Here is a 27,383-nt window from a genome sequence, read left to right as displayed (position 1 = left end):
GTGTGTGTGTGTGTGTGTGTGTGCATGTGTGTGTGTGTAAGCAAAGAAGAGATACATAGTCAGAAGAGACAATTATATTAAGACATGGCTCACATAATTATGGAAGTTGCTGAGTACAAAATCTCCAGGCCAGTCTAGCTGACTAAAAACACAGGGAAAAACTACTGTTTTGGCCCAAGTATCACAGGTAAACTGGAAACAGAATACCATTTTCTAGAGAAGTCAAGTTTCTCCAATTGAAATCTTATGTTATTGAGGGCAATATATTTTATACAGACTACTGAGGTAAAAATGAATCAGTCCAGATCAGTACTGGAACAAACAGCAGCTAGTTACTGTGAAATAATCCACTCACCATACAAAATTATACATCACTTTGAAATACACTATTTCTTCATGATGCATTAATCTTGAATATATGTACACACACACACACACACACACACACACACACACACACACACACACACACACACACACTTAGATATAAGACTTCTTCCTTGACACCTTTCTTTTTCATTTGACAACAAGAACTGCACTATCTGTGACTTCAAGAAGAAAAAATTCCCTATGTTGTATAAAAAAATGATAAAAATAGAACCAGAAAACAAACTTCATAGTTTCTCTAGTGCTCTTTGATAGTTTATATAAGAGATTCATCTGTTCATTCATTTATTTTACTACTTGTTTTATTCTAACACAATTTTCCTCTAAGGAAGGAGAAAATAACTACAGTTATGGTTATGGATGAATTCAAATGAGTGCTATCATAATAAAATAGGAAATGAACTTTGCTATGCTTCTTTCTCTGATTTCATTGACTTGGCATCGCAGAATGCCCTTTAACTTCTGGGGTTGTGTGCATATATTCACCACTATAACAGGATGATTTTTCCCCCTGTGTTACTATAAAAACAGCATTTTTGTATACATTCCATTGTAATGCTGACAAACTTGGTGAATTCAAGTATGTAGGCCGATGAAATAAAACAATGCAACACAGCAGGTGCTGATTTTTCACACTTACACTCAAAGCTGCTTGGAGGATGAAATGAGGAGCAGTGTAATTTCTAGGCTACCTTGGAGGAAAGTTCATGAAACCCTTTCAACTCAAACTATTCAGGAGGCAGAGATTGAGAGAATCATTGTTCTAGTCCAGGTAAGGTTGGATAGAGTTCTCAATGCTTGAGATACACTGAAGGAAATGGGATGCTGTGGTATGCACTGGTAAGCTAGAAATGACAAAAACCCTAAGTAGATAAATAGCAACTCTGCTACACACCTGGGTAGAATGTGAGACCCTATCTCAAAATGACCAGGAAGAACATGGCTGGAATGTATGGCTCAAGTGTCTATCGAGCCTTAAATTGAAGCCTCAAAACTATTAAAAATAGTGCAAATTATGGAAACCATGCGACCTATATTTCTTTGGGTCTGGCTTATTTCATTTAATATGATTTTTTCCCCAAGTTTCCACTTCCTAACAAATGCGGCAGTGTATATATATGTATATGTATATGTATATGTATATGTATATGTATATGTATATGTATATGTATATGTATATGTATATATATCACATTTTCTTGATCCATTCATCTACTGAGGGACATCTAGGTTGATTCTATATCTTGGCTATGCTGAATAAGGCTGTGATAAACATAGTTGTGCTAATTGTTTGTAATCATTGGGGTAAAGGCCCAGAAGTGGGATTTCTGGGTCATAGGGGAGCTCTATGTGGAGTCTTTTGAAGAACCTCCAAACTGCTTCCAGAGTGGTTAAACAGGTTTACACTGCCACTAACAATGCAGTAGGATTCCCTTTTGACCATATCTCCTCCAGTATCTGTTGTTATTAGATTTCTAGATTATAGCCATTCTAACTGGGGTGAGGTGGTTTCTCAATGTTGTTTTGGTTTGCATTTCTTTATTGCTAGAGACATTGAGCATTTCTTCATGTGTCTATTGACCATTCTTATTTTGTCTTCAGAGAAGTCTCTTTCAAATCTCTAGCCCCCTTATTAATGGAGCAGTTGTTTCTTTGATGATTTGTTTGTGGGAAATTATTTTTTTAATTTTATGTATATTTTAGATATGAGGCCTTTGTCTGTTGTATGGCTAGGGAAGATCTTCTCCCAATCCATGGGCTTTCTATTGATCTTGCTAGGTATGTCCTTTGCCATGCAGAAGCTCTACAGTTTAATGCAATCCCATTTGTTCAAAGTTTCTTTGATTTGTTATGTTTCTGGGTCTTATCAGATGAGCAGAAAATCGCAAAAGCTATGTACATATGACCATATAATATGATGCTAAGCGAAATGAACCCCAATATATGGACACAAGAGGTTTTTCTTTGTTGTTTTTTAAAAAATGTATATTGTGTGTTTTTTTGTTTCTATTGTATGTTCTTCCCCCTATGGTATAGCCCCTGTTGTCACTGTATTTTATTTTGGCACCATGCATCTTGGATATACATTTACCTAATTTGGGGACAGGAAGGGGAATAACAAAATGCTCACACTAGGGCTAACCCATTGCAACAATGATACTCACAAGACAGTATGTGGGAAATGAACTTTACAACGTGGTGGTGGGAGGAGAGGGGGTGGTGGGAGAGGGAAGGTATAGTAGTAGAAAAACAAAGGAGGGGGTAACAATGCTCAACTAGAAATGTACTCATTACCTAAATTCAACCCTTCTATACAGCAGCTTTACAATAAAATATTTTTTTATTGTGAGAATACATGGGCAAGATAACGAGTACATTTGTTATCAAGCATTGTTGTCTCCTCTTTGTTTCCCCTTCCCATCCCTTCCCATACTCCCATTACCTCCCCCTACCCTATCCTCCCTCCCCCCCACCAAAGTTGTACAGTTTGTTTTTGGACATAACGACTTGTACATCTCATTGTTGCAATGAGTCCACCTGTATCCCTAGTTAAACGATTTGTTTTTGCCCTTCCCCTCCACAAATTATACCAACATTAAATACAGTGAAAGCAGGGTTTATACCATGGGGGAAGGACAATACCAAGCAACATAGAAATCATCTTATAAATATGATAGCAACAATGCTTGTAAGAAAAAAAAACAATTTGAATACTTATCTTGGGGTTCATTCCCCTAACATCAACTTATCTGACCTTTTCTGCTTGACTCAGACATATACTAGTTATTGCAAATAAGGGAAACCATGGGACCTGTGTTTCTTTGGACCTGGCTTACTTCACTTAATATAATTTTTTCCAAGTCTTTCCATTTCCTAACAAATGGGGCAATGTCATTCTTTCTGATGGAGTCATAGAATTCCATTGTGTATATAAACCACATTTTCTTGATCCATTCATCTACTGAGGGGCATCTGGGTTGGTTCTATATCTTAGCTATAGTAAATAATGCTGCAATAAACATAGTTCTGCCAGTAGCTTTAGTGTAGTCTTGTTTGTAAGCATTGGGGTAAATGCCCAATAGTGGGATTGCTGGGTCATAGGGGAGCTCTATGTGGAATCTTTTGAGGAACCTCCATACTGCTTTACAAAGTGGTTGAACTAGTTTACACTGCCACCAACAATGTAGTAAGGTTCCATTCTGTCCATATCCCCTCCAGCATCTGTTGTTATTAGAGTTCTTGATTATAGCCATTTAACTGGGGTGAGGTGGTTTCTCAATGTTGTTTTGATTTGCATTTCTTTTATGGCTAGAGAGGTTGGTGCTCGAGAAATATCAATACCAAATTTCAAACTCGACTACAAAGCAATAGTAATCAAAGCAGCTTGGTACTGGCACAGACCTCAGGACCAATGGAATAGAATTGAAAACCCAGAAATGAACCTAAAAACCTATAGCAATCTCATCTTCCATAAGGGAGCCAAAAAAATAGAATGGAAGAAAGACAGCCTCTTCAGTAAATGGTGCTGGAAAAATTAGTTTACTACTTATAGAAAATTAAAGCTAGATCCTTATTTATCACCCTATACCAGAATCAACTCCAAATGGATCAAAGACCTCGGAGTCAAAGCAGACACTCTGAAAACATTACAGGATGGAATAGGAGAAACCCTAGGTCTCCTTGGTACAGGCTGAAATTTTCTTAATAGAGACCCAGAAACACAACAAATCAAAGGTTGGACAAATGGGATTGCATGAAATTGCGGAGCTTCTGCATGGCAAAGGACATAGCTAGCAAGATCAATAGAAAGCCCATGGATTGAGAGAAGATCTTCACCAACCATACAACGGACAAGGGTCTCATATCTAAAATATACCTGGAACTCAAAAAATTAAATCCCCCCCAAAACAAATCTTCAAAGAAACAACTGCCCAATAAATAAGTGGGCTAAAGACTTAAAGAGAAACTTCTTTGAAGAGGAAAGAAGAATGGCCAATAGACACATGTTTAAATTAAAATTTAAAAAATAAAAATAAATTAGTGCAAGATATATGGGAAAATGAGCAATGTATTTGCAGACTGGCTTCATATTACCCACACTGAAAAGTTACATAATTTTTCCAATCATTGTAGAAAAATTTTGTGAATATAACAGGAAGTAAGGTTATGATAGTGTCTTATTAAAAGCCATTTAAATTTGTTGGCAGAGTAAATATTATCAATACAATTTATTTTATTTTGACTTTTTTGTAGATAATGGAGTAGTAACTATATTAGCATTTTGAAGGTTTTGTGGATTAGAGATGTTACTATATAATGTGAGGGTAAATTATTTATTTTAAAGTAAATGGGCTTATTTATCTGGTTTATTTATTAATTGCAAAGAATGGATTAGAATTCAGGTGTTCAAGAAGGAACTCTGCCATTTGATTCTTACTGTCAGCATGGATTTATGTTTATTTTGTTTGTTTTCACTACATTTTGAGTAGGGTTTTGCTTTTAGCTTTTTCTGGCCTGGACTGCCATTCTCCTATTTACATTTTCCATGTAGCAGGAATGAAAGGTATACACCAGGGCATTCAGGCTACAATATGCAATTTAATTTTTTTCCATGATTCAAATTAATAAGCTCTGACAACTCAAACTCAATTCTTACTCTGCAAATATTGAATCTTTTGAGGAAAGATGTACTAAAATATAAATCAGAAAATTGCCTGTAAAAGGTGAGATTCATTTGTAAATCTTTAGATTATTCAACAGCAACACATTGTCAACTGATAATTAATTTATTTGGGATATAACAACTTCAGCTTCAAATCACACAACACATACACAAACAACACACATGTACACATGCACGCATGTACACACACACACACACACACACACACACACACACACACACACACACACACACACACACACACACACACACAGAAACCCCCACAATACACTATCAGAATATATGGTTGGAAATGCCAAGAAGCAATCATTCAATATCATGCAAAAAAGTTAACCATGTTAGGACCAGTCACCTTTTCAAATTCACTGTTCAATCTGGAAAACATGAAGATTTGTACAGTAAAACTATATTTTGACTAAATGTTTTTAGTAATAAACTATCATAGAAATGCTAAAAAAAATCCTGTGTTTAATTGAATGAAATAAGAACAATTAAAAAATTAGTTGTTAATCAAAGAGTACTCCTGAAATTCTTTCAATAATTAGTCAAGCATACTTAATGCCCCATCTCATTTCACTTTTTCCTTGAGAGTAGACTACATTTCTTCTGATTCAAAACATGGATGGATGTTTAGAGCTGACTTCTTTTACATCTATCAAGCACAAGTCCAGAAGCAACAAAGACTCAATGGTTTTGTAAACAAGACTGAGAGGGGTGTGTGTGTGTGTGTGTGTGTGTGTGTGTGTGTGTGTGTGTATTTTTGGGAGGAATAGGAGAAAATGATGGAGGGGGATACACTGTTAGAAAAGATAGGTACTCACTACCTACTTAGGTTACTGTAACTCCTCTGTACATCATCTTTACAGTAAAATTAAATTAAAAGAGGGCTGGGAAGGTGGCTCAGTGGTAGAGTGCTTGCCTTGCATGCATGAGGCCCTGGGTTTGATTCCTCAGCACTACATAAGCAAAAAGAAAAAAGCCGAAGGTGACGCTGTGGCTCAAGTAGTAGAACATTAGCCTTGACCTGAAGAGCTGAGGGACAGCGCCCAGGTCCAGAGTTCAGGTCCAACGACCAGACCCCCCCCCCCAAAAAAAAAAGAATAGCTGAAACAGATGAGGATAAAACAACAACAACAAGCACATACAAGGGGAATAGGATTCATATGAAGGTCCTAAGAAATTATTTACTGTAGTAGTGATGAGGGAGGATGGATAGTTATTTGCTGAGCAATTTAATACAAAAAAACAAAATTAACCAAAAATATAAAATCGAATCAAAGGAGAATTTATTTTATAATATTGAAGTGATTTTACCCTTTGTAACCGTGTCATAAGCCTCAAAGCTAAGAGAAAATATTTTAAAAGGATGAAAATAAAAACAGTCTAAACATGAAAGTGATAAACCCAAAACTAAAATAAAATATTGGTAGAAATTTGAAAATGTTTATAAATATTTTTTAAAAAGGCTATGACCTAATGAATTCATGCTCAAATCACTAAGTCAAACAAAAAATACAAAAAGGAACTTGAAAGGAATATATTACATAGAAAAGTAAATTTAAATGGTGGGACTAAACAAGGAAAGGGGTAACAAAGACGAGCAAGTAATGTACTCATTGCCTTACTCATGTAACTGTAACTCCTCTGTACAGCATCTTTACAATAAAATTAAACTTAAAAAAACTTGAAGGAAGTAACAAAAAAGAAAAAGAAAAGTAAATTTAAGACCATTTTAAAGAAAGGAAATTATTAGGCTTTATAAAATAGAGAAATGCAAATCAAATGACACTACATGTAATTTTTCTCCTATCAAAAGTGCTATAAGTATATGTACAGGGAAAAGTGCATCACTTTTCAATGTGCAAACTAGTACAACCTCCTTTAAATGGTTATAATTATAACCATTATTATAATTATAATAATTATACATTTATATATTCATATATGTTATATAGCACATATAATGTATGTGTTTATGTAATATATCCATATGCAAATACACATATATAGGCATAAAATATTAATATAATGAATATTTATTTTGATTTATTATATATGTTGTATATGTAATTCTAATTTTTCCCAATTCTATTCATATTGATTTTCTACAGATTGAAAGCATAGGTGGAAAACTTCCACAGAATAAGAAACAGTATCCTGCTGTAAAACAGTCATGAACCCCTAAGTGTAAGCTGCTTATTTATTCAATTCCCACTGTAGAATCATCCTATTTTTTCATGTTAGAGTGAAGATGATTATATATTAACAAATTGTAAGAATTAAAGATACAGCTTATGAAAATGTATGCTGTGTGGTATGATGCTGTACAGCAATGTACACTTAGTTCTGATTAATTTATACTGCTCTGAAAATGCTGGTATTCAAACTTAGTCTCTCTTATACTGATGTTCATCATGGATCCCTTTGGACTTATAAACAATGCCTGGAGTAACACCCCTGTTTGAGATATGCACATCTCAGAGCTGGAAGATAAATGTACAAAGCACACAATGGATACTGAAATGTTTCCAGGAAAGTTGAAATAAAATTTCATGGGTCAAAACAAATCTCACAATGTAACAAAATATACAGTCTTTCTTCTGGGAAAAATCTGAAGGGGATGAGGTACAAAAAATGAATTGCTTCTCATGCACAAATAATAAAGTTTTTCTATTTTGCAGGATATTTTAAAATCTATTTTAGATAGTCAAAACAAATAACCCATATTCTCACCCTGAACATTTATCTTCCCAGTTTTCTCTGGAGGAAAAGCTAAAAGTAAATTCAGAAAAATTCAATGCTGAGACTTTTGAAAGTCTGTCTTCCAAACTGACAAAGCAGCCATGTAAGATTATTGAATAACTAATTCTGAATTGAACTTTGTAAGTGTCCCTACTGCATAGTAAATATAGACTTAAGCTAACTGCTGGCTATGGAAAAAATGTACTGTCAAATTCATGAATATTAACTAAAGATACAGTTATAGGTCATGTTCCTAGTGTTTTATAAAATGTACTACTTAATATGCATGAAATAATGAGGAGGGAAAACAGTTAACTGACATGTCTATAAAATGTGAGGGCAGAATTTTAGTCATTAAGACGCTGAGGATATTTCAAATGAATCAAGGCTAAAATTATACTGAATAAATAAACAATATAAAAAATGACTGGAAGGGATTAAAGTGTCTAAGAAGCAGTCTTTTGATTCAGGCTGTAATTAGAAGTTCATGGTGCAATTTTGTTATTCCATAATGACCCTTGAAATCTCTTTTCTGATTTTCTACTGTGTAGTTCTGTAAACTGATGCTCTTAGACACTAAAAAGTGAGAAAGAAGTGGCTTAACTCCATTTTGGAGAAAGACAAGTCATCTGGTAACTTTTTCATCTGTTCATGCTTTTCCCCTTCTTCCTTATCAAGACTTCTAGCAAAGCTTCTAGTTTATTTACTTCAAGAAAAAGAGTACATGACATCTACCTTATGTTTATCATCTAATTATCCCAACAGATTTACTTATCACACTATAGTGGAACTGTTTATGTTGTTCTATACAACAAAATAAGTTAGACATAAATAAACAACATACATTTTATTCATTTAGAAGAAAATGACAGCAGAATAAAATACTTACTCTTTATGGCATTGAAATACAGCTTTTGTTTATTAACTTTTTGATAATTCTGTTAACTGGGATACACTGAACTATAAATATTTGACAAAATAACCTAAACTGATCCAAAAATATTGGGTATTAATCATGAAGCAATAAGGTGACTACAATTCTATTCTTCCACAGACAATGTAGTTGTTTTCTAAATCTTTTCTAGAAAAAGCAAAACATTTATCAGTATTTCTTAGCAAGCCATTGTACTTAATTCCATGGTTTGGATCAAGACAGGTGGAATGACTTGTGTGCCCATCAGGGCCAGCTCACAAACTGGATAAAGTTTCATCTCTCACAGAACACATGGTGGCCTCTGGTAAGAAATGTGGAGGGAAAATGGTTTAGTGAGGGATGAGAGAAAATATCCACTCTAATATGCTTTAATATATTTCCTCTCTAGACGGGTGCTGGTGGCTCACAGCCCTGTAATCCTAGCTACTAAGGAGGCTGAGATCTGAGGATCACAGTTCAAAGCCAGCCTGGGCAGGAAAGTCTGTGAAACTATTATCTACAATCAACCACTAGAAAACTGGAATGGTGCTGTGGTTCAAGTGGTAGAATGCTTGTCTTGCTTGCCTTGAGCTGAAGAGTTGAGGGACAGCACCCAGGCCCAGAATTCAAGCTTTACAACAGATAATAAATAAGTAAGTATACACACACACACACACACACACACACACACACACACACACACACACACACACACACACACACACACACACACACACACACATTTCCTCTATTTTTTTCGGCATTTTTAGCGTGAGTTTTTTTTCTCTTTTTCTCTAGTAAAGGAGGTTTGTATTTTGTAAAATGTATTAATTCAGATATTCAGGTTATGTCCAAAGGCTTTTGTGAGTCAGATACAGTGGCTTATACCTGTAATCTGAGCTACACCAAAGAAAATGTATAAGATCTCAGTCCAAACAGAGCCAAAGCAAATAGTTAGGGAGACCCTATTTTAATGAATATCCTCATACTGGTGGTAAGCTGGTCATACAGTTATATTGGAAGTATAATCAAAAGGATTATGGTCCAGGATGCCCAGAGTAAAAAACATGAGACTCCATCTGACATTAACCAAACAGAAAAGGACTAAAAGCTTAGACAAATACCTAAGCAAGTGTGAACAGTGATTTCAGAGCCAGCACTGGAAAAAAAACAACACAAAACAAAAAGATAACATAATGATAAAATACATTTATGTCCATTTAATGGGCTTATATTTTGTAGAAATTCTCATACTTTGGCTACAGAGTATATTTTTGGTGAGCAATCTACTGTCTCTTCTACCAGAAGAATGTCTATCACTAACAATAGGATCTGAGGCTTATATTTTAATAAAAGAGCAGCACATATATATGTATATATAAATATACATAACATTGACTTCAGAGAGACCATAATTTCTAAAACAACAGGAACACAAAATTTGTGGAATTTATGCTCTTCTATTAAAAAACACCCATAATTTTCTACTTCAGTTATATTATTTGCTTCTTGCATTACATGATTTATATCAAGTAAAAATGAGTAAAAATGCTGTTTTACATTTTTAAGTTATTAGGTGTATAATAGATTAGGTGATAATAGATTACTTATGGACAGTCTTCTGTAATGATATTGATTTTGTTTTGACATAATACCAGTGCTCCCTGTGTTGTTTTGAACTTGGAACCTTTAAAATGGTACATTGATTCTTTATATTAGGGTAGGCATTGTCAATTTGTTTCTGGAGCTATTTTTAAGATCTATGTTATGACCAGTGAAATATACACAGAATTATATTATTCATTTTTTAAATTGTGGGAATTATATTTATTTCTTCATTTTTTTTATAAAAAATTCACTAGTAAATATTAACTTGTCACAAGATCTGGATTGTTTATTAAGTTTTATTCTGGCAAAGAACCTATGATGTATTTTTCTGTAGAAATAGTAATATATCAATTCATATGTGCTATTCTATTCTATCTTGGGTGCTACAAAGTATCATTCATGTTCTCTAAATTATTCTGAAATATAAACATTCTGATATTTTTCAAAAAAGAACCAATAATTTCAGGACTAGTGACAATCTTTTGTTAAAGTTTCTGTTTGAGAATACAACTAAAATCAAAAATAGGTTTTGGAAGAATTTGTGGCAGAAGAAATATAGATTTTTATGTTTTTTATGTATATTGTTTACTAACATTTCCCCTTACCGTGCATTTCTTATGTATTTCAAAACATAGGCAAACATTTGAAAAATGCTTTAGAAATACTTAATTAATCTATAGCATGAATAGTAGTATGAATTCAATAATACAACTTTTGAAAACATCTCAGATTTTTAATTTTATTTTTGATGGTGTTGGTAATTGAACAATTGGGCAAGTGTTGTAGCAGTGAGCTACATCTCAGTCTAACAAAACAGCTTTGTGTGAAATAGTGTAAATATTTTACAGAGGAAAGCTATGTATATCACTTATATTAACATTGAATATTTCTATACATGAATAACTTTAAGTCTTCTTTTACTTATAAAATATTTATGTATTATATATAACACATATAAGGTATAGTAACTGATAATCAGTTAAAGTAGTGGAGAGAAATCACTTTTATGTACACGTAGAAATTTGTAACAAATACTGTAAAAAATATAGATAAGAAACCAGAATTCTCTACTGTGGGTCTGTCTATATTGTAAACTTAAAATTTACAATTACTGCCATTTGTTTTCATTTCTATGCCTATCACATAGTAAGTAAACCATATGACTTAATTGGGTATTAAAACATGTTTGTAGAATTGTGGTTTTTTATACCGAAATTTATATCTATTTCCATAGCATTCATCATTTTTCAAATGCTTCTGAATGATTGCAGTGATAAAGAGTTAGTAATAATACACTTTTAATACATATTTTTATACATGCATTATTCACAGGTGCAATACTATTGTCATGAGGTATATGGCTTTGGGTTTTTAAAGAAAAGAGTATTTAAAGTCCAGATGTGGTCTTTCACTAGTATTGGGGAGAAATGACTGCCCTTAACTTTGCAATGTAAAAGCTTAATAAACAGTTTCTATTACTTCCTTAAATGTCTATATTTTAAAGATGAATATATTTCCATACTTCAAAGATGAATTTGTACATCTGTTCTGTACTGCGTATTTAACTAGAAGTTAGGAGTGTTTAGAAATTTTATTCACTCACATTTTCTATATATTTTTTCCAAAAATCTATACCTACTGATTTTGTAGTAGCAATCTAGCACATTCAAAAGAGCTCAACTATTAGAAACAATTTTAGAAATAAAACATAACAAAAGGGAGACCAATTTTGGCATTTGTAGGGAACACTGAGATTATCAAGCTTAGGTCATGAGTTTATAATAAGTATTGCTGAAGTTTGGAAATATTAAGAATATTACTGTAAGTTAGTGACAGAAACTTTCAATCCTCTGGTGTAGTTTCTCTTTGAAATAATGGCATATGATTCATTGTTGTGATCTGGCAATATGATATTTGCAGGTATAGACTAAACTGAAAAATACATTTACTTGCCTTAATACATAAGTCTTTCTCTCTTCCCAGTTTGAAAAAAAGTATCAATTAATAAGAAAGTATATTGTAACCATGAAATTAATTAAAAGTAAAACACATAATTGAAAGCAGAACAGTTGAATTAATGGTATGACAAAGTATGTGTACCTATCTAGAGAGAACTTCCAGCAGTTTGGTTATGTAGTCTGATCACAGAGTTCCTAGACTTCAAGAATAATACAAGTGTTGAGATAGTTAGATCTAGGAGACCTGTACAAAAGAAATTTCTTCCAAGGATGGGCAAACATTTTCAGAGGGAAGTCACATTTAACATTATATTTATACTTGTGCTTCCTAAATACTCAGCCACATTTCTTATCTCTGTGAAGTGCCATTGGGATATTATGACAACATTTATGAGCCATAAAAATTGATCAGTACAGGGGCTGGGAAGGTGATTCAGTAGTATAGTGCTTGTCTTGCATTCATGAGTCCCTGTGTTTGATTCCTCAGCACCATATAAGCAGAAAAAGCTGGAAGTTATGCTGTGGCTCAATGGTAGAGTGCTAGCCCAAGAGCTGAGAGATAGCGCACAGGCCCACAGGCTCCAAGCCAGATTAAAAAAAAAAAGATCTGTACAGGCAGACAGTCCAGGCAAGGGTGGCAAGTATCATATATGGTTGTCTTGTCCCAATCCTAATTCATCCCTTACAGTTTACATGGTTTTATAAATTTCAGTGAGATTATCTTACAAGTGGTTACAAAAAATTCAACTTTCTTAGGTTGAAATAAAGAGAAAATGCACCTCAAGTTGATTAGATCATTAAGAAGTTATTATTATAACAAGAAACGTGTTTGTTTTTAAGCACTGATGATCTTTAGAGGCTCATGAGTGAACAAGGCCCGTGCTTAGTTCTGGACTTCTATTATCATGGTGGCATGCATTTTTCCAGTTAGGAAAAGGGAGTAGACTTCCAAGCATTTGCTCTTCCTTCTGAAAGAAGTCTTTTGATTTTTGTACTGTGGGTACTGTAGATATGCTTATCTGAATTAGGGGAAGGAAGAGCAACAAAAAAAATGGTGAGACAAAGGACAAAAAGGGACCCAATGCAACAGTGATCTGCACAACTGGGGGATGAGGTTGAGGGGAGTGAAAATGGGTGAAAAATGAGGTGGGGGGGTAACAAGTTAGACAAGAAATGTACTCACTACCTTACTTATGTAACTGTAACCCTTATGTATATAACCTTGACAATAAAATTAAAATTTAAATTTAAAAAATGAAAAAAAATCTTTATGTTCCCAAATGCATTTATACAATGAATTTAGAAATTTCATGTTTAGTGAACAGCTACCACATACAAAATTTATTTTCCTCTAGATATGAAGAAATAAAACATATGAGGGGTGAGTTGTGTCTGGAAAAGGTAGGTAGCATCATTGAAGGGGAAGACTGGACATGATAGATTTTGAACAATATATTCATTTTTTTATTGTGAAAATACCATACAGAGGGGTTACAATTACATGAGCAAGGTAATGAGTATACTGCTTACATTTCTTATCAAGAATTGTTACCTGCTCTTTGTTTCCCCAAATTACAAATTTGTTGATGGGTCTCAACAAATAAACCCATCACAAAAATGGCTCTATAGTTCTCTTTCTTTGATGAGTCCCTGCCTGGTTTTGGGATAAGGGTTATGATGGCTTCATAGAAAGAGTTCAGTAGTGAACTTTCTCTTTCAATTTCATATAAGAGTTGGAGGAGTATTGGTGTGAGTTCTGCTTTGAAGGACTTGTAGAATTCCACTGTAAATTCATCTGGTCCTGGGCTTTCTTAGATGGGAGGTATCTTACTATTTCAATGCTTGATATGGGGCTGCTAAGTTGATTTAACTCATCTTTGTTTAGTTTCAGACTGTCCATATTTGTAGGAAAAAGTCCATTTCTTTCAGGTTCTCAGTCTTCTTAGCATAAAGGTTGGGAAAGTATCCCCTTATACTATTCTGAATCTTGGTTGTTTCTGTGGTGCTGTTTCCATGGTCATCTCTGAGTTTATTTGGGTGTGTTCTCTTCTTTTTCTTATAAGATTTGCTAAGGGTCTGTCAATTTGTTCATTTTTTCGAAGAACCAACTTTTTGTTTTGTTGATTCTTTCTAAGGTTTTTTTTGGATTCTAATTTGTTTAATTCTGATTTAATTTTAATTATTTCTTCCATCTACTGGATTGGAGTTTAGTTTGCTGCTCTTTTTCAAGGAGGTTCAGATGTCTCATTAAATTGTTGGTTTCAGATCTCCCCAATTTGATGATGTAGGAACTCAGAGCTATAATCTTGCCTCTGAGTACTGCCTTAGCTGTGTCCCAGAAGAGTTGGTAATTTGTGTGTTGAGTTTTGTTGAATATCATGAACATTTGAATTTCCTTTCTAATCTCTTCCATGACTACTGGTGATTCAAAAGTGTGTTGTTCAGCCTCCATGTGTTACAGGACTTTCTTTTGGGGCTTTTGGTGTTGAGTTCTAATTTTATTCCCTTGTGGTTATTCCTTGTGTTCTGAGAGAATGAAGGGCATAACTTCAATGTGTCTGAATTTGGACAAGTTTGCTTTGTGACCTAAATGTGGTCTGTTTTGGAAAATGTTCCATGTGCTGCTGGGAAAACATGTATTCTGATGCTGCTGGGTGAACTATTCTGTGCATTTGTTTAGATCTGTGGTTTCTATGTTGAGTTTTTGCCCAGTTCATCTATCTAGTGGGGAAAGTAGTGTGTTAAAGTCCCCAACAATGAATGTCTTAGGATCTATGTGAGATTTGATGGAAAGAGTGTTTTTTGGATAAATTTGGGTGCTCCATTGTTTGGCGAGTAGATATTTGGAATTGTAATATCCTCCTGAAGGAGAAATCCCTTAATTAGTATGTAGCAACCTTCTTTATCTCATTTCACTAATTTTAATTTGAAGTCTATTTTATCTGATATTAGGATTGCAACTCCCACCTGTTTATGGGGGTCGTTTACATGGTAGATTTTGTTCCAGCTTTTCAATTTCAGAATATGTTTGTTTTTATGGGCAATGTGTGAGCCTTGAAGGCAGCAGCTAAAAGGATCTTGCTTATTAATCCAGCTACACAGTCTATGCAGCTTAACTGGAGAGTTAAGTCCATTAATGTTGAGAGTTAGGACTGAGAGATATTTGGTAGTTCCTGCCAAGTTATCCACCTTCTTGGGGGCTGTGACTACTGGGTTCTTCCTATGGTTCTTGGATTCTCAGTTTGGGTGTGGTTTCTTGGCCTTTATTGTGGTCTTGTTTTTTTTTTAAGTATATGACATCTTTAAGTATCTTTTGTAGGGCTGGTTTGGTGGACATAAGATGATTGCTCTCTTTTTGTTCAGTTCTTCATAAGCATACTTGAAGCTCATACAAAATATTATACACAGTTTTAAAGATATTAATAATTAATAAATACTATTTTAGGGAATAGTTATTCCTCTATCTAATTTTAAAATTGGAATTCTTTAATTCTACTATTGGAGTGTATGTCTCATGACCAAATAATAAGACATAGGGATATCAGTACTAAATATATCCTTAAGGGTTCTAACTCCTGAAGTAGACAGTAAGTCATAACTCAGATGATTATTACAAAGTTAAAAATTATAATCATATTATTCCCATTGATAGCTTATCCTACAATCTATTTGGTGTTAAATTTCTGGAACTGAAATGCATTAAGTTCAACTCAAGTCCATGTGGTACATACCTTTAAAAGTTTGTTGATATGTAGAAGAAATAAACACCTCAAATATGGTTAAGACTTCGAGGATGTGATCATAATTTTCATACACATTCAGTATTGTAATACCTTTGGATAATAAACTAAGTCTCAGAAGAAACAAAATCAATATTTTATTCACACACAAATATGTTACTGAAATCTGCAATAATGCATATTGATACAGCTATCATTTATGTTGGGCTGGAAAAATATTAGAAAGTAATTTTAAAACTGAAAACAAAGCTATTTTAAAGGGAATAGTGTGCATGAAATATGTTTGTTTTGGTAGGTTGTGGGGCTTGAACTCTGAGCCTGGACACTATCTCTCAGCTCTTCAGTTCAAGGCTAGTGCTCTACCACTTGAGCCACAGCACCACTTTGGGCTTTTTTTTATTTATGTGGTGCTGAGGTATTGAACCAGGACCTCATGCAAGTGATGCAAGCACTCTACCACTGAGCCACCTTCCCAGCCTGATGAAATACATTTTTATGTTTTTTGTTTTCAAATCTAATCAATAATTTAATAGTTAGGCAACATAGAATAATCATAGGCATTAATTAAATTAGCTTAATTGTTGTTATAAAAATTTAAAGGAAATACTCAAAATTCTCATAAAGTAAAAGTGAATTCCAATTTAAAAATATAGCAATTACACATTTTATGTTTATTTCACTCCAACAAAGTTTTCTTTAAAAATTAACTTAAAATTGTTGCCTGTGCCTTATAATAAGGATAATTTATTATTTGTAATGCCTTATTCTGGATCTCATGGATAACATAAAACTTCATGGACACACAGAAAAACAAATTCTAAATAAATCTGAGGAAGTAGGGCATTGATATGTTAATACAAAGTAAATTCATCTTCCCCTCTGTTATTTATTTACAGGATGGAGGTAAAGTCCCTAAGATTTTAAATAAGTTCTCTAAAATTAGTTTGCATTAGTATCTAATATTTGAATTAGGATTAATAGAATTAATTTGAATCGTTATTATGTATCAGAACAATCATGTATGTAAATTCAAGCATTAGAAAATAAATAAATGACATATTTATTAATAATATTGAAAATTTTATCCTTATTATTTATATACAAGTACTTACCAAAACAAAGTAAATTAATTTATGTAACCATAGAAACCAACTTGTCAACACCATCAAGTATATTATAAAAGATTAGTAGTTGTTCTGGAATAATATTTTGAAATATTTACTAAATATTCAAAAAGTTATATAATCATAAAGAATTAGAAAATACAATCCTGACTTATGTCTTATGTCACCAGTTATTTTGTATAATTTTTTTCAGCAAATTAACCATTATTAATATCAAAAATGCTGGAAGAATGAACACTAATTTTCAGTGTTCATTTCTTTGTACATAAAAGATAAAAATGATTCAGAAATTTTTAATGACATGATATTGTCACTTATGTTACTTAAATATCTTCTAGACTTTTAGTCACATCCACATATATACTCACATACTGATATTCATATAATAAAAATGAATGTTTAAAATATATTTATTAACAGCAAACTATATTTTCTACTAGTTGCTGATAAGAATCCAATTAAAGTAATTTAAACATTAAATTACTTAATTCTGGGAGCTAAGAGGCTTACATTTATTGGAAGAGCTGCATGAGTAAACTTTACTTCTCCCAAAGTCACAGGGCTAATTTGGATCTTTCAAGAGAAGAGTGCTATCCTTCAAGTTTTCAAAGCTAAGTAATCAGAGACCCTTGCCTAAACGGCTGACATCAAAACCACACAACTAAATGGTTGACCCAGAAGTGATACAAAGTTATTTAGTAAACTCCCGAGAACTCAGTACAGCCAAGCTTATTTTGTACAACGGCAGCAAAAGAAAGGGTTTTGTCCCAAATATCCACACCTGTTTTTAAAATCCATTCCAGGTACAGCTGCTTGGCAAAAGCTGTGTCCACTGCAAGGTCTTTAACACTACAATCTCATGTACTATTTGGAACATGGAATAGATCAATAAGCAGGGTCTACTGCCCAAAAATGTTCGCTTGTCTTCTTTTTCTGGCATTACTAGAGTTGAATTGGAGGTCTCAAAACGATCTATCATGAGAGCCATATCTCCAGTCCTTTTGCTTTTAGTTTGTTCTTCAGATAAGGTCTTTCAGTTTTTCTCAGTCTGGCTTAGGATCAAAGTTGTCTAATCTAGTCCCAGTCTTCAGATAAGGTCTTTCAGTTTTTCTCAGTCTGGCTTAGGATCAAAGTTGTCTAATCTAGTCCTCCTATATAACTGGGACTATAGGCATGCGCTACCACGTTTGGCCAATACATGTTCTTAAGTTTATTTTCTTCGTGTTCATACTTACAGCTGATAATCTGCAACACATTTTTATACCCAAACATTGCCATAGTTACTATGATCTACTTAGGACATATGATACTGATATAAATATACATTTCTATTTCAATTTCAGTAGCCTCCTCTCAACATTATTTTATATCACTCTAATATGTATATAATATGTATATATATGTGTGTATATATAAAATCTTCCTCAAAGCATGCTTGTTGAGAACCTTAAACACACTGATGAATTTTCAAGTTTTAAAAGTATCTGAAACTGAATTATCAAGGACCACTTTTATTTATTATTTTGTGGCTAGCCATATATTGGATATATTGCACAGATACTTTGTTTTTCCTACCTCTCATTAGTAAGCATATGCTAATTGTACTTTGCCATTTTATAAATATTTCAGGTTATTTTCATGATTTATTTAATGACTTTTTTGTGTTGTTTTTATGTGGTGCCCAGGAATCAAACCCAGGGCCTCACACATATTAAGCAAGCACTCTACCAGTATCCTATAATCCCAGTTCCATAGTTTGCCTTTTTTATAACAGTGAAAACATTTAGCATTGTTCTGAATATGATTTTCCATACCTCAGATGAAAATGGACCAGGGATGCTAGTTGTCTTACTGGAAATAATTGTATTTCAGGTGTTTCAGACTTGAATCAAACTAGCTAGCTCTTAGCAGTGCCACACTTGCAGTACAACCATAAACTAGTATTTCAACCATTATTAGCCAAATATTTTAAATAAATCAGTTGCAAAAGGATGTTAGATATTTTTTGTAAATGTTTCAACCTATAAGTTTCAGTAGACTTAAAAAAAGAAAAAGAAAACTTTTGCTTAGTGGCTCTTGGATGTAATCCTACCCAGGAGTTTGAGATCTGACAATTGCAATTCAATACCAGTCCAGGAGATACTATCTCAGTTTGATTACAACACCAATGGACTGAAGAAATGACTAAAATGATAAGAGCAAGAACTGTTAACCAAAAAGCTGAGATTGTGAGGCTTGATTCCAGCACAAAATGTGTTTCTCTATAATTAACTTGTAACAGTGCATCAGCTAGCATATTTTAGTACATAAATATGTTAGACTTTTGACATTATACAATTCTCTACAGTTTGTGAAAAATGCAAATGCCTGTAATCCATGAACTAAAATTTCTCATTCTTTAGGAAGAATAGACATATAAGTGGCAATTATATGAAGTACATTTTAATGTTTTTTTTTTTCTTCAAATTCTTCAGTGGAAGTCAATTTGCACTATCCCTATACTTAACTGATATTTTTGGGGGGGAGGGGACAGTGCTATTTCTTTGATTATCTTTCCAACTTTTTTCTTTGGGTTTTAAAATGAAGTCTAACTGTAAATACTGATGATGGCTCATGATAAAAGCACAAGCTACCATGTGGATGTATAAGGAAAATAATTCATAGCTACAAAAGTTAATACTATTTTAATCAGTTATTTCTGAATTTTTTCTAGTTCTTTGTAAGTTGTGGTGTTGTTTTTAAGCCTGAGGTTTCTTTGAATTAAATATTAAAAAACCAAACTGTGACTTTGTTATTAGCCTTTTGTTTGCTTAACATCAGACAGGTTTTTTCTTTTAGTTTCACATGGTTATACAGATATTTCAGTTGTTAAGAATGGACTTCCTAGAAAGTAAGTAAATATTGATTTGTAGGTTTTGCTTTCCCTGTTGTTTAAGTTGATATTTTTATTTGTTTTTCATTACTTCCAAGTCATTACTTTAAATGAAAACACAATTATATTTCTCTAATAAATATACACAACTTTACAATTTTCCATCTATTCTAGACACACAAATATATATTCAGGGAAAACTACATTTTCTCACGGTTATTAGGATGTATTGAACACATTTCTTGTAGGTTCTTTTCTCCTTTGAAAGTCACTTTAAACTGAATAAAAAATGTAGCTGTTATGTGTAGTATATCTCTTCTCTCTATTGCCCCTCACAGACCTAACTAAAATGATACAGAATCTCTTTTTCAACATAATTTTTGGTTTATCTTTTGTCTGAAATAATTTTTATTAGGTTATTTTATTTTTAATCCCCTATCCTATATATTGTACTTTTAGTTTTATTGTCTGACCAAAGTATTTTTTAATATTAGTACTGCTTCGGTGTTTTATTAAATAGTCATTTTTTGAGAACTATGTTTTAAAAAAGGCAACTGATCAACAGGACATGGGAGGTAATTTTGAGTTTTAAAAGCATTATACCAAGTTTGAATGAAGAAAAAGAGAAATTGTTCTTTGTAAAGATTATTTTATAATACATGTTTACAAACTATTGATGATTCACCTGGTCTCATGTGATAACACAGGCCCCACAATCCTTCAGTCACAGGTGTTTTCCCTACTGCTTTACACATTGAATATTTAAATACATGTGAATAGACTTTCCTTTTTTAAATAGCAACTTTTTATTATAATTTGTATCTAAAACCCTTTGATTCTACTTTTTATGTCTTTAACTTGAAAGTATAAAACTATTTGATTAGCCCAGCATTTTTTAAAATAGGAGAGTACAAAACTAATAGCAATCTCAATTTGAGATATTAATATTTATACTTTAATATGTCCATTGTAATGGTAAAATGAATTTAAAATAAGTTGAAAATTATATATTAAGAAATACAATATTATTGAGCAAATATGAGGGAAGTCACAAGATTTAAGGTAGGAAATTTGCCTTAAATTGCTCACACTTGCAATTAGCTACACAGGAGGCTTACATCTCCAGAATTTGCATTTGAAGCCAGAAAAGTCTCCATGAGACTCCATTCCAATTAACCAAAAAAAGGTGGACTGAAGGTATGACTTAGTAAAGTCCCAACAATGAGCAAGTCAAGCAAGCATAGTTAAAAAAATATGTAAATAACAATTCACTAATCCCAATTCCTCTTTGTTGGAATACTTCAGTTACTTACAGATTACCTAGTAGTATGAAAAGCAAATTAAAATCCTTTGTTCCTTGTCTTATTTTTCCAGTTTTCCACATTCCCGAATCTTCTCCATGAAGAACCATCTTTCGATAGCACCTTATGGATAGTCCAAGAATCATTTCCAGATAGCACTGCTACATGGAATCAAGTTGCAGAGAAATATGCAATATGAGGTCACTCTTTGTCTGGTACAGCCATGAGCATTTCCTCATAATCTTTTGGAAATGAAAGATTGCAACTATGTGAAACAGCTATCAATTGCAGAGGAAAGGAGAGATAGATTGGGGCAGGAGGGAAGAACTAGACATTTTAAAATAAATTTTTCATATGTCAGTACAAAATATAATGAAAATAGTTTAAATTTAATTGAAATAAAGATAATGGGAAAATGTGTGCACAAGTGGAATCCCAAATAGTAAAGAGAGTAGTTTATTAGCTAAAATTAGTTTATTAGCTAAATTTTGTAGTTTATTAGCTAAAATTTACAAAAAAAACACTCATATTTACAATGGCTTAAAAGTCATAAGCATTCAGTAGAAACTACTGAATTTTGAATTTACACCTTTCCCCTAAGAAACAATGTTCTGGGTTTCAGAAATGAGCTTTAACTCATCACCACCTGACTATAAGGGTATTTAATATATAAGACATGAGTGTTATGTGGGCTAGGCTATCATGAACATTAAACATGAGATTATTTGTGTTAAATGCTTCTTTAAAAAAATATTGTCAAGGTTATGTGCAGAGGTGTTACAGTGACATAAGTAAGGTAATGAACATTCTTTCCACTTCTCTCATTTTCTCCTACTTTCTTCCCCTACCACTCCCCTCTCCTACAAGTTGTAGTTCATTGTTCATTTCCAGCTTAGTGTCTAGTATCACTGTTGAATTGATTTACCTTTGTTCTACCATTTCTGTGATTCCACCTTTCTTTCCCAAATCAGAAAAACTTACATATACAAAATGGGATACAAAAATCAAAAACAGTAACAACAGTGAATAAACCAAAGGGAAAAAAGAGAGAACTGTACACAGTACAATAAAAATAACACAACCTTGCTTCCATTTCGTGAAGTGCCTTTCAATAAATATCATTTTGTATGATAATATCCACTTCATTATTGAGCCATTGTGATCCTCTATGAAAAATATCTAGTTGCTAAAAATGAGTGAAACCATGAAACCTGTATTTCTTAGGGTCTCGCCGATTTTGCTTAATATAATTTTTCCAGATCTTTCCATTTCCTTGCAAATGGGGCAATGCCATTCTTTCTGATGGAAACATAGAATTGCACTGTGTACATATACCACATTTCCTGGATCCATCCACTCACCTACTGAGGGTCATCTGGGTTGATTCCATATCTTAGATATGCTAAATAATGCTGTAATGAACATAGTTGAGCTGGTAGCTTTAGTATGTCCTTGTTTGTGGTCATTTGGGTAAATGCTCAGGAGTGGGATTGCTGGGTCAGAGGAGAGCTCTATATTTAGTCTTTTAAGGACCCTACATACTGCTAATCAAGGTATTTCCAAAGAATGATGAGTATTCATTGGAAGAGAGGGGAGTAATGATATTCTATCTCAGAATATATGCTTAGTAATTTGTATGCATATGTCATTACATACAAAATAACATTTTGATAGATGAGCTAAAAATTTGGAATAAATCAGTTTACTTACTTTTGAGTCAATCAATGGATTAAGATATTATTTTTCAGCTTGGTAACTCTTTCACTCTAGAGCAGTATTTATTTACTTGTTTGCTTTGTTTTCAATGTAGTTTTCTGTACTACTTTCAAAATTTTCCAGATGTAAAACTGTAAATTATTGATTTGACTATTAGACATACCAAGATTTCATTCAGATTTTTCATTTTCCTTTAAGACATCCTACATGAAATGTTCTATAACCTACTTTATTTCATCTTACATATTTATTGTGTGTCTTATTTTCACCTTTTATTTTTAAATTTAACTTTTGTTTGGAGTGGGGGGGTCTTCTGGTTGTTCATTAGAAAAGGAAATTAAACAACATATTGTGTTCTTATTTTTCAAAAAATAGGCTTTGAATGTATAAAAACGTATTCTACATATAAAATTTTAATTTGTAAATACATGTCCCTAAATCATTAGTTGCACATTTGAGAAATCTGATCACAGTATAATCAGCTTAATGTCTGAAACGTTATGTTTACATGTTTCTATTAGGTTTCATGATAGATTTTGACATTTCTTTTACTTCTGTCTTCTTTAAGAAAGAAGCTCTAAACTTCATCATCAGAAGCTTTATGATCATGGGTACAACATATGCAACAATAAATACTTAACCCACAATATTTTTCTTCTTCTGAAAATGGAAGTACCTAGGTATCTTACTTTTCGCTAAGAAAATATTCACTATCTGCTTCCATTTTTACAGGAGGTTATGCCTCTCCCTTATATCTGTTGCTCAGCAAATGAACTGTTTATTTCTCTATTTCTGTACAGAGAAAATTCTATTTTCTGCTGAGGTGAAATCAAGTTAGTTTTGCAGATAAAAATTTGCACAAGGAACAGCAACTAGACATCTAGCTAGAGCTTTTAAACAAAATTGTTTCTGCCTCCTGATGCTTCACAGGAATCATTTATATTTCATGGTGCTTTATATTTCTGGCCTTGTCCATGGTAGTATTATATAAAATGATATATTTCTCATTAATATCTTTTGGTGGAGATAATTAATATCAGCTCTTTTCTATTTGCTAAAGCCACTGCTTACTGTCCTGGCTTCCAAACTTTTATGTTTTTGAATTTACAACTGCTAATATAATAGTTAATTCAAGTATGAAGTACTGGTAACTAACATCTGTCAAAATGAAAGAAATATTTTCAAGCAATAACTTGCTATATACTTGCATTCAAATCTACTTCCACAAAATAAAATTGTAAAACATAATTATGCATGAAAAACCCACAAACTGATTCTGAGGTATTGCTATTGCCTTTTCCATATGGATGGAGTTCGCAACTATATGGAGAATTCAACAACTTTATTGAAAATAGAACACAAGACAAAAGTGAGACGGGAACTAACAGTAAATTATGCAACAGCAGGAATAAGTTTCTTTATTGGTAAACTCTTTTTAAAATTTTCTTGTCAAATATTTATGTCAATGAGCTATATGAAAAGAAATATTATTAATAATTTCCCAGTTGCATCTATGGGTAAAGAAACAAACTACTAGATAAGTATGCATAAAATAAAATAAAATTGTACATGTGGAGTGCACATTTTTACCAATTTGTAGAAAACAGAATATATCAAATTAGAACCAAGGTGAAATGGTTATATCTATAAAAAGTCATTGTGTTCACACTAATATTTTCCTTTCTTCATTTATCTTTTTACATTGAAATTTATTTGTTAAGGATTATATAAACACCATATCTGAGAGAGGACAGCCAGATGATTGATATATATTTATGATTTCTAAATACATATATTCAATAACAAAAAATTCAGGAAATTTCTTTGTAACATTATGAAAGTCTACACTGGTATGAGAAACCAGATGCTTATAAACATGAAAATAATTTCAAAATAAAATTTTAATGAGCTACAAAACTATAGAACACTGATGACTTTCTCAAATAACATTTACCATCATCATAGGCATTTAAAAACATAACAAGTTGGTAAGTAAACAATGATATCAACATTGTTTAATAATGATGAGTTTACTCTTCAGAATAATTGTTTCTAATTCACAAATTGCTTGCAGAGAGACTACAACATGTATGTGATGTAACTGATAGTAAAACATATGTTGTTATATGAGCAATGAAAATGATAGTATGTTCTATAAGGTTATGCTTTTTGTTCTCCCATTGCACATAAACACTGGCCAGCACACAGTTAAAAATAACTTTGTGAACCAAAATAAATGATCAATTTTGTGAAGATACAAATTCTTTACCATTTTGCACATTAAACTTATCAGTATGACCTTCTTAAAATCTTAGTTTATATTGATGAACTTATTGATTTTTTATATTAACTCTTTGGCTTATAACTTGAGCTTATTAACTATAAGCTGCATTCATCAGAATTTGCAGCATCATCTTATGAGATTCATGAACACTGGTTCTTTAGAAAACATTTAGATAAAGCAGACCTGATCGCTTTTAACTTCAGTAATGAAAAATATTTTCCAAAAGGAAAGAGAATTGTACAGCCAGACTGTTAATAAAGCTATATTTAAAAAGAAAGACAGAAAAACGTTGCGCAAATGGGATTACATCAAATTGCAGAGCTTCTGCATTGCAAGTGCATAGCTAGCAAGATCAATGGAAAGCCCACAGACTGGGAGAAGAACTTTACTAGCCATACAATGGACAAGGGCCTTATATGTAAAATATACTTAGAACTAAAAAATTAAGTCAACCCAAAAACAAATCCTCAAAGAAGCAACCACCCCATTAATAAATGAGCTAAAGACTTAAAGAGAGACTTCTCTGAAGAGGAAATAAGAATGGCCAATAAACACATGAAGAAATTCTCAACTTCTCTGGCAATATAGAAATACAAATGAAAACAACATTGATATTCCACCTCACTCCAGTTAGAATGGCCAACAGATGCTGGAGGAGATGTGGCCAAAAGAGAACCCTACTGCACTGTTTGTGGGCGTGTAAAGTTGTTCAACCACACCGGAAAGTAATACGGAGGTTTCTCAAAAGACTCTACATAGAGCTCCCCAATGACTCAGCAATCCCACTTTTGGGCATTTACCCAAATGATCACAAACAAGACCATACTAAAGCTACCAGCACAATTATGTTTATTGCAGCATTGTTTACCATAGCTAAGATATGGAACCAACACAGAGGCCCCTCAGTAGATGAATGAATCAAGAAATGCAATATTATACACACACACACACACACACACACACACACACACACACACACACACACACACATATGAATTCTATTCTTCCATCAGAAAAAATGACACCACCCCATTTGGAAGGAAATGGAAAGACTTGGAAAAAATTATATTAAATGAAGTAAGCCAGACCCAAAGCAACATAGGTCCCATGGTTTCCCTTATTTGCAATAATGAGTATATGTCTAGGATAATCTTAGTGAATGAGCAGAATCGCTCATTAGCTATGTACATATGACCAGATAAGATGACTAAGTGAGATGAACTCCAAGACACAAGAGGATTTTCTTCATTGTTGTTGTTTTTAATATACTATGTGATGTTTTGTTTCTTTTGCATGTTCTTCTCCTATGGTAAATCCCCTGTTGTCACTGTATTTGATTCTGGTACCCTGGTATTGTATATATGTTTATTTGAATAAGTGAAGGGAAGGGGAACAACAGAATGCTGAGACAAAGGACAAGGGAGGCAACCAATGAAACAGTGATATACACAAGACAATATGTTAGAAATGATCTGTATAACTTGAGGGTGGAGAGTAGTGGGAGGAAAAATAGGAGAAAAATCAGAGAAGGGGTAACAATTTTGATAATAAATGTACTTATCACCATATTTATGTAAATGTAACATGTAACCCCTCTGTATATCACCTTCACAATAAATATAAATAAATAAATAAGAAAAAGAAGATAGTAAGAGAGCAGAAAAAATTACTCCACACCCTAATTCACTTCCACAGATATTGGGCCATCCAGACAGAACACCACTTGCAGGTTAGCATACTGCTTTAGTCTGTCTTTCTTAGACCCAGGAGCCAAGTGCCCAGATGTTACAGCTTAAAAATTATATGTCTGCCTTACCCCTTTAATTATTTAAGATCTTTATTTACATTTAACTGAGAAGTAAATTCAAAGTGATTTTTAATAGTAAAAACATGTATTGGGTTGAGTCAATCTGAAAAAAAAGAAAAAAAGAAGCCTTATAAGGATCACAATATGAGGCGTGTTTCAAAAACTGCACACACTGAGTAGGAAAATTAAGATCTAGAAAGGGTAGAGACATTTGTGAAATCTTCAATGTAATCAAATGGGTAGAAAA

Source organism: Dipodomys merriami, unplaced genomic scaffold (assembly GCF_024711535.1).
Source record: "Dipodomys merriami isolate MVZ:Mamm:240054 unplaced genomic scaffold, mDipMer1.0.p SCAF_9, whole genome shotgun sequence".
NCBI classification, from domain to species: domain Eukaryota; kingdom Metazoa; phylum Chordata; class Mammalia; order Rodentia; family Heteromyidae; genus Dipodomys; species Dipodomys merriami.
The sequence above is the reverse complement of the archived record's forward strand: the minus strand, read 5'-3'. Positions refer to the sequence as shown.